The 9738-nt window shown below is 35.6% G+C and overlaps 1 long non-coding RNA gene across 1 annotated transcript in view; it reads left to right on the forward strand.

Annotated features, from left to right (window-relative positions):
- Positions 1-2933: 2933 nt before the first annotated feature.
- The window catches only part of LOC108284975, a 15290-nt gene continuing 8485 nt past the window's right edge, over positions 2934-9738 (forward strand). Inside the window, exon 1 of the long non-coding RNA XR_001817400.2 lies at positions 2934-2968. This is a non-coding gene — a long non-coding RNA (uncharacterized LOC108284975). The remainder of the gene's footprint in view (positions 2969-9738) is intronic.

Consider the following 9738-nt stretch of genomic DNA (forward strand, 5'->3'; position numbering starts at 1 on the left):
CAGGACTTTCAGTTCTTTAAAGATGAACTTAACGTCTGATACCATCACATACAAAAGTGTCATGACTTTGATGGAGCTTACATTAAGAAATAAAGTTTACATTTTCTATTTTATCCTTTCATTCAATTTTTTCACAAACTTTTAAAACTCCCTCTTGTGTGAGTTTGCAGTTTACTCACATAGAATCTTAAGTGTGCACTCTATTATATGTGGACTCCTTCATTCACCATAAAATTTCTAAGATTAATTCATGTAATTGAATGTATCAATAGTTCATTCCCTATTTTTTGCCAAGTAATATTACACTAAATTTCTCGAAGTATACCACATTTTATTCATTCTTTCAAATATTGATGAATGTTTGTGTTGTTTCTAGTTTTTGACAATTATACACTCTTCTATGAATATTTGTGCATAGATTTTTATGCAAACATACATTTCATGGATAAATAAATAGTCTTCTTGGGTAAATACATAGAAGTGAGATTGCTGGATTATGGTATGCATATGTTTCTAAGAAACTGCCACCTTTTTTTTTTTTTTGCAAAGTAGCTCCATAATCTTCCATTTCAGTAAACAATGTATGAGAGCTCCAATTGTTCTGCATATCCACCAGCACTTCAAATTGCCTTTTTCTTTGGCGACTCTCAGGTATGCAGTAGTAATTTTTTGTTTTAAATTTGCATTTCCTTAGTGACTAATGATGTTAGGCATCTTCTCACATGCTGATTTGCCATCTATATTTCCTCATTAGTGAAGTGTCTAGATATTTTGTCATTTAAAAAATAATTGGGTTGTTTTCTTATTGTTGAGTTTTTTTGTTTGTCTGTTTTGATAGGGTCTCGCTCTGTCACCCAGGCTGGAGTGCAGTGGCACAATCATGGATCACTGCAACCTTATTCTCCTGGGCTCAAGAAATCCTCCCACCTCAGCTTCCTGAGTAGCTGAGACTGCAGGTGTGCACCACCACACCTGGCTAATTTTAAGCATTTTTGTAGAGACCACGGTCTCACTGTGTTGCCCAGGCTGGTATTAAGCTCCTGGGCCTAAGAGATCCTCCCATCTCAACCTCCCAAACTGCTGAGATTAAAGGCCTGAGCCATTGAGCTCAACCTACTGTTGAGTTTTGAAAGCTATTTTACATATTTTGAATGCAAGAATTTAGTCAAATATATCTATTGAAAATATTTTCTACCATCCTGTCTTGTCTTGTCATTTTTTTAAGAGTGTTTTTAAAGGGTAAAAAATTTTAACGTAAATGGAACATAATTTATTAATTTATTTCTTTTATAGGTCAGACTTCTGCTGTCATAGCTAAATAACTATTTGCTTAAGATTAAAAATATTTTCTTATTAGTTTTCTTTTAGATGCTTTATATATACGCTTAAAAAATTTTATTCTATGATGAATTTTTAGTTAATTTTTGTGTAAAATGTAAGGTACGGATTGAGGTTAACTTTTTGTTTTTGTATTTTTGCAGATAACTATCCAATTACTTCAGTATCATTTGTTGAAAAGAGGAACTCTTCTCTATTGGTTTGCTTTTGCACATTTGTCACAAAGCTGTTGACTACATTTGCATAATCTATTTCTGTGTTTTTTTATATGACTGATCTGTATGTGTATATTTTTATCAATACCACAATATATTGATAACTTTAAACGTATACGTTTTGATGTTAAGTAGTGTGAGTGGTCCAACTTTTTCTTTTTCAAAACCATTTTGGCTTTATTAATTCCTTTGTTCTTTCCATATAAGCTTTAGATTCAGCTTGTTATTATCCATGAAATAGATCTTTTGAGATTTTGATTTGTATTGCATTGTGGCTATTGCTCAATCTGGGGAGAATTGACATCTTAGTAAGATTAAATCTTCCATTCCATGACCATAGTATATCTCTCCGTTTATTTAGATCTTACTTGTTTTCTTTTATCAGTGTGTTACAGTTTTCTGCATACAGACTCTATGCATATTTTATAAAATTCATTTTTTATATGTTACTGTAAGTGGCACTGTTTTGTAAATTTTGACCTCTATATTTTTGGAATTCAGTGCTAGTATATAGAAATGCAATTGATCTTTGTAACTTGATTGTGTATCCTGCAACCCTGACAAACTCACTTGTTAATTAGTTCTATGAATCTTTAAAAAATAGATTTTTGGAATGTTTTAGAGGAACAATAATGTTTTCAGAGAGAGTTTTATTTATATATTTTCAATCATCTTTTAAAAAAATCTTATTACATTGGCTGGAGATTTTGTAAAACATTGAATAGGAGTGGTGATGTGGGCATCATTGCCTTGTTCCTAAGCTTGGGGGAAAGTTCTTAGCTTTTCAACATTAGTAGCTATAGTTATTTGTTTGGTGTGTGTGTGTGTGTGTGTGTGTGTGAGATATGCCATTTATCATGTGGAAGTTTCCTTATTTTTTTAGATTCCTGAGGTTTTTTTTTTAATCATAAATAGATGTTGAATTTTACCAAATATTTTTGGTAGCTGTTGGCATTATCATATGGTTTTTCTTCTTTAGTCTGTTAATATTGTGACTTATGTTGATTGATATCTGAATGTTGAAACAAACCTGGGATATATCCCCATTGGCTATGACATATTATCATATGTAGTGGATTTGATTTTCTAATATTTTGTTGAGGAGTTTTGCATTTATGTTCATGAGGGATATTAGTCTATAGTTTTGTTTACTAGTAATGTTTTTGTCCAGTATTTTTTTACTCTTTAGCTGAGAGTCTGTTTTACCTGATTTTAATATATCAATTTCAGTCTTCTTAAGCTATTTAAGTGGTATATCTTTTTTCTTCTATTTACTATCTATCTTTATATTCAGTCTGTGTCTTCATATTTAAAACATTTTTCTCATAGACAACATAAATTTAATCTTGCCTTTAAAATAATCCATTCTGGGCCAGGCGCGGTGGCTCACGCCTGTAATCCCAGCACTTGGGGAGGTTCAGATGGGTGGATCACGAAGTCAAGAGATCAAGACCATCCTGGCCAACATGGTGAAACCCCGTCTCTACTAAAAATACCAAAAATTAGCCAGGTGTTTCTCACGCGCCTGTAGTCCCAGCTGCTCGGGAGGCTGAGAGGGAAGAATCGCTTGGACCCAGGAGTCTGAGGTTGCAATGAACTGAGACTGCATCACTGTGCTCCAGGCTGGCGACAGAGCAAGACTCCATCTCAGAAAAAAAAAAAAGGAAAAAAAAAATCCATTTTGATAATCTTTGGCATGCTTAGTACATTAGTGTCTAATGAAATTATTGGCATAGCTGAATTTAGTCCTACCAACTTATTATTTATTTGGTTGTTCTCTTTGCCCATTTTTCCTTTGCTATTCTCTTTCTGCCTTCTTTTGCATTATTTACATATATTTTAGAATTCGATTTTAATGTTCTGTATTAGATTTTGAGCAATATTTCTTGGTGTAATCTTTCTAGTTGATGTACTGTGCTTAGCTTTGTATTGGGTAAGTTAATTTAGAGTTAGTAATTTAAAGTTAATCTTATATCACTTTACATAAAATATATAATCCTTGCAATTATTTAGGTCCATTCGTTTATGCCTTTACCATGCTCTATGTTATGGTTACTATATGTATTACATATAGTACATACATTGTAAATTATATAAGGCAATACTAAAAGTTTGTCTTAAAAGTCATCTATATTATAATAAATCAAAAGAGGAAATGATCTTTTATAAGTATCTCTCTGTTTATTCTTTCCTGATTTTTCTCTGGTATCATGTCCCTTCAGCCTAAAAAACTTACTATAACATTTCTTGTGGTACAAGTCTGGTGGCAATGAATACCCTAAGTTTTTCATTATTTGAAAATATCTTTATATCAGCTTTACTCTTGAAAGACATTTTTGCAGGATAGGAAATTCTTAGTTAATAGGCTTTTTTTTTTTTTTTTGCCAATGCTTTAAAGATATTGTTTTACTGTATCTTTTTTTTTCTGATGAGAAACGATGATTATCCAAATAGTGTTGAATATAGTGTGTCATTTTCTTGGGCTGATTTTATAATTTTCTCTTTATCCTCGGTTTTTAGCTGTTTGACCACGATGTGCCTTAGTATGGTTCTTTTCAAATGTATCTTGTTTGAGATTTGTGGAACTAGTTTAATCTGCAAATTTAAGTCATTAACCAAATTTTGGAAATTTTTGGCTATGATTTCTTCAAACATGTTTTCTGTCCTGTTATTTTTCTCCTTTACTGACTACATTTACACATATGTTAGATCTTTTGAAGTTGTTCCATAGATCAGTGAGGCTATGTTCACTTTTGTATGCTTTTTCAGATTGTATGCTTTTTATTGATACATCTTCTAGTTATTACCTTCAGAGGAAAGCCACATAAAGTGAAAACTCATTGTGTTCCATGGTGTTCCTTGCTGGAGGCTTTAGCTCTCCTCCAACTGCCTGCTTTTGTTCAGTCTCCAGAGCCTGGGGTAGTTGTTTTTGTATTTTGTCCCGATCTTCTAACTCTTGCTTGCAGCAAGATCAGTTTTTCAGATGCTTATTTCTCATACAGTGAGGGGTATTATTTTTATATTGAAGTCAGCACAGATTTAACACAATTTCTGCAATCACAGACTGTACAATTTATGCAATCATATCCATAGACAGTTCTAAATAAATTTGTAATTATAGTTACCTAAGCTTTGTAAAAATAATTAAAGGTTAAAAGCTATTCATTACACCACAGTTAATTATACAAGAAAAGAACTCATACGCTCACAACATTTTTCACTGATTTATTCCTAGTTAACTAGAAACATCTTGCTGACTCTCAATGCCTTGGTTTCTTTATCAGTCAAAAAATAGCAAAATACATTAGCTTGTCCTGATAAATATTCTAAAAATGTTGCTTGCAAAAACGTGTGGTTAAATGCACTTGGGATATGTAAAACTAAACAGAGTTGAATAGAACTTTTTGGAGTGTTTTTCAAAGCCCCTAATATACTAATATGTGTTTTGAGTTTCCAAATAGAGGACAAAATTAGTATTACTTAGTTTTCCTTTTTTCTCAGTCTTTAATATGGCTTAGGATGCCACTGTTACTGATGCTTTTTAAAAAATCTTGATATTTTATTAATTATGGATTTTCCACATGAATTTTATCTTGTAAATGAGGCTGTATTAAAATATTGTTTATCTTGATTACTGAGTTTTTTGATGTCCCCTTGAATTTTGCACTGGAGGCAAGTACTTTGTTTACCTCACGTGTCTCACCTAACCCTGCACTGTCAGCAGCTGAACGGATAGACTTACTAATACAGTGTTGTATTTCTTAATACATTAAATCAAACAAACTTATCAGCTTACAAGACCCTCAATAGTTTGGCTTTTATCTTATGAACCTTATCTCACTCTTTCTCTACTTCCTTCTTGTCATATGAGTGTTTTGCACTTACTCCTCCCACATAAGCATTTGTTCCTTTTCCAGCCAAAGCAAGAATGTCTCCCCCTCTCCATTTCTTCTCCTCAGCTAATTCAAATCCTTTTTAAGAATGCTGCTTAAATCTTTCTTTTTTAATTAACTTTTTTATTGCATTTTAGGTTTTGGTGTACATGTCAAGAACATGCAAGATTGTTGCATAGGTACACACCTGGCAGTGTGATTTGCTGCCTTCCTCCCCATCACCTGTATCTGGCATTTCTCCCCATGCTATCTCTCCCCAACTCCCCACCCCCCACTGTCCCTCCCCTATTAACCCCCAACAGACCCTAGCTGCTTAAATCTTATTCCCTCCTTTAAAGCTTCCCTGATCTCTGGAGGAAAGTCACAGACTTTCTCCCTTTGTTGATTTATTGTTAATGTATTTACCAGCAATCACACACAACTTGGTCCTGAATTACATGCTGCCTACCATGATTTCTTGATTTTCTCATGCGTGCATGTCTTGTCCCTTCTGTGGTCCAGGGCCCATGTCTCACACTTAAGAATCCTTTAACACAAAGCATGTGTGGAACCACACAGGGCTCAGTAACTATTGTTAATATGATAGGTTGCTCCAGAATCCAAGTCAATTTATATGTGCTTTATTATCATGGTATCCAAACCTTTCCAGCTGGTTGGGGGATAGAAATGGGGTTTCTGAACAAGAAGAAACTCCAGTATGACTTTACAGGCCAGACAAAAAATGGACTCACAAGGCAATGAGTACCTTGAACTCACTCTTGTTCTTTTGATCTTTGCTTTTCTCTTCTTCTTACCCTTAAGTTATGGGGGGATCCGTAATCTCAGGCTCAGTTGGATTTGGGATAAACTTATACCCATCAGCTTTGAACACAACTCTAAATTCTAGGTGCAAACATACGGTGAATTCCTGATGGACTTGCACATTTATGGACACTTTCCTTCTAGCCACATGTAGATCTAATACCTGTGGTAGACTAGGCACCAATATGCCTCCCACAGGTATAAACGGCAGAGCTGTTCCCTTCTGGAAATGTAGGACTGAACAGGACTATACCCAATGAGGTAGTGAGTGGGGTTATGTATGTTCTTGTAACATGTTGTTTCTCTTCTATAAGCTGAGTTGTTTCATCTTGTCCTTTACCAGGAGCCCAAAATCATGCCGGGCTTCCTGCCCCCAACTTTATCTCCATACCAAGTTAATTACCTGTCTTACCTGCTGTGAATGTTGCAACCAGGAGGGAATGGATGTTCAAAGGGCACTTCATGGCTTACTGAAGTTTTTCTCCAGCATTTATCTGAAGCTTACATGGAGAGCAAAGGACCTGACCTAATAAAGAGAAATCTGATATAACCCTCTCAGGCTTCTTTCTACTGAATTGTTCTTCAATATGAGAAATAGAGTCCATATTTTGTGCAAAGAAAATTATAATCAATTGGACAACAAATTGATTCTCCAAGTCTTTCTTTTGATCATAACCATTTATCAATGGATGCCTCATTTTGATATAGCCTGAAATAAAGAGTACAGTCTAATGCTGGTTTGCAAATTAATCCTCTTTAGAAGGGGTAGTTTAGGGCTTTTTGAATGGGCAAGAGACTGCCAAATCCAATGCCTTCTGGGATAGACAAGTGAAAAAACATGCTTGGGAAGACAGCTGGACTACTCTAAGGGGCTTGGGGAAAGCCATTTTTGTCCTCATGGTGTCTGTATTGTAGTAATGAACATGAGACTAGGGAATGAGATTCAATTCATAGGTCAGCTGTTTGTTTGATTGTGATGATCCTTTGCCAGTTCCCAGGATCCCTGAAGGTTAGCCACTTGTACCATCACAGGTAACTCTGCCTCCAGGCAAACACATTGTATGTACCATTCCAGTTTTTCTCTCAATTACTTGGTGAGCTGGGCTGATGGCTCAGCTTCAGACAGGGCTAATTCTGACATCAAAAGCAGGTAGAGGAGACTTTTTGATCCCCTTGCCTTGGGGCACTCTCTATTTTCAGCCTCCCAGGTGATGAAAGGTGAAGAGAGATAAAATCAAGGAAGAGTACATCAAAAACTAAGAGATGAAGGATTTTCTTGTTAATATCAAGCTCAGAGGTCACCTAAGTCAATTTATATGTGATTTATTTCTTTTTTCTTTTTTCTTTTTAATTGCATTTTAGGTTTTGGGGTACATGTGAAGAACATGCAAGATTGTTGCATAGGCACGCACATGGCAATGTGGTTTGCTGCCTTCCTCCCCATCACCTATATCTGGCATTTCTCCCCATGTTATCTCTCCCCAACTCCCCACCCTCTGCTGTCCCTCCCCTATTTCCCCCTGACAGGCCCCAGTGTGTGATGCTCCCCTCCCTGTGTCCATGTGTTCTCATTTTTCAACATCCACCTATGAGTGAGAACATGCGGTGTTTGATTTTCTGATCTTGGGTCAGTTTGCTGAGAATGATGGTTTCCAGGTTCATCCACGTCCCTACAAAGGACACGAACTCATCGTTTTTGATGGCTGCATAATATTCCATGGTGTCTATGTGGCACATTTTCCTTGTCCAGTCTGTCATCGATGGGCATTTGGGTTGGTTCCAGGTCTTTGCTATTGTAAACAGTGCTGCAACAAACATTCATGTGCATGTGTCCTTATAGTAGAATGATTTATAATCTTTTGCATGGTATCCAAATTTTCCATCTGGATGGGGGATAGAAAATGGGGTTTCCAAACAAGAGGAAACTCCAGGATGACTTTACAATCCAGGCAAAAAATGGACTCACAAGACAATGAATACCAAAACCCAAGAAGGATGGGAGAAATGGAAGGTTTATATCTAAATACAGGTCAGCAGTTATACACTGCCAACGCAGATTCACACAGGTATAGCATTACATACAGATTCATCTATGAGCTTGTGTGTATAAGTAATTCATTATTGTTTTAATGATGCATATTACTTCATGGTGTTAAACACCACAATTTATTTATCTTCTTTCATTTGTTGATGAACATTTGAGTTGTTTTCCATTTCTGACTACTGTGAGAAACAGCAGCTATGGACATTTTTGGAAAAGTCTTTTTGTGAACATGTTTGCATGTCTCTTAGGTATATACTTTTAGATAACAAGGAAGGTATGTGTTTATCTTTACTAGAAATCACCAATGAGTTTTCCAAAGTGAATGTACTGTTTTACACTCTCATCAGCGGTATCTGAGAATTCTAACTGCTCCACGTTCTCAATATTTGTGTTGTCAGTCATTTTAATATTAATAATTTCAATGGGTTAGAAAAGGTATCTCATTATTTTTAAAAATAGGCTTATGAAGGTAGAATTTACACATAATAAAATACACTAGTTTTAAGGGTACAGTTTGATGAGTTTTGAAAATGTATGTACTTAAGGAACTACCACCATAACCAGATGATATGGTTTGGCTGTGTCCCCACCCAAATCTTATCTTGAATCAAAGCTCCCACAATTCCCCCATGTCATGGGAGGGACCCAGCAGCAAGTAATTGAATCACGGGGGTGGGTCTTTCCTGTCAATGATAGACCGGATAAAGAAAATGTGGCACATACACACCATGGAATACTACGTAGCCATAAAATATGATGAGTTCATGTCCTTTGTAGGGACATGGATGAAGCTGGAAACCATCATACTCAGCAAACTAACACAGGAACAGAAAACCAAACACCGCATGTTCTCACTTATAAGTGGGAGTTGTACAATAAGAGCACATGGACAGAGGGAGGGAAACATCACACATCAGGTCTGTGGGGGGATAGGGGAGGGATAGCATTAGGAGAAATACCTAATGTAGATGATGGGTTGAGGGGTGAAGCAAACTATCATGGCACATGTATACCTATGTAACAAACCTGCACATTCCACACATGTATCCCAGAACTTAAAGTATAATTTTTTTTAAAGTGTCTGTTCATGACCTTTGCCTACGTTTTATGGGATTTTTTGTTTTTCTTTTGAAATTTAAGTTTCTTATAGATACTGAATATTGGGTCTTTGTCAGGTGCATAGTTTGCAATTATTTTCTCTTATTCTGTAGGTTGTCTGTTTATTCTGTTGATAGCTTCTTTTGCTGTGCAGAAGCTCTTTAGTTTAATTTGATTCCCCTTGTGAATCTTTGCTTTCGTTGTTATTGCTTTTGATAGCTTTGTCATGAAATATTTGCCCATTCTTATGTCCAGGATGGTATTGCCTAGGTTGTCTTCCAGGGTTTTTACAGTTTTGGGTTTTCTATTTATGTCTTTAATTGATCTTAAGTTGATTTTTGTATATAGT

This window comes from Cebus imitator, unplaced genomic scaffold, assembly GCF_001604975.1.
Source record: "Cebus imitator isolate Cc_AM_T3 unplaced genomic scaffold, Cebus_imitator-1.0 Scaffold286, whole genome shotgun sequence".
NCBI lineage: Eukaryota > Metazoa > Chordata > Mammalia > Primates > Cebidae > Cebus > Cebus imitator.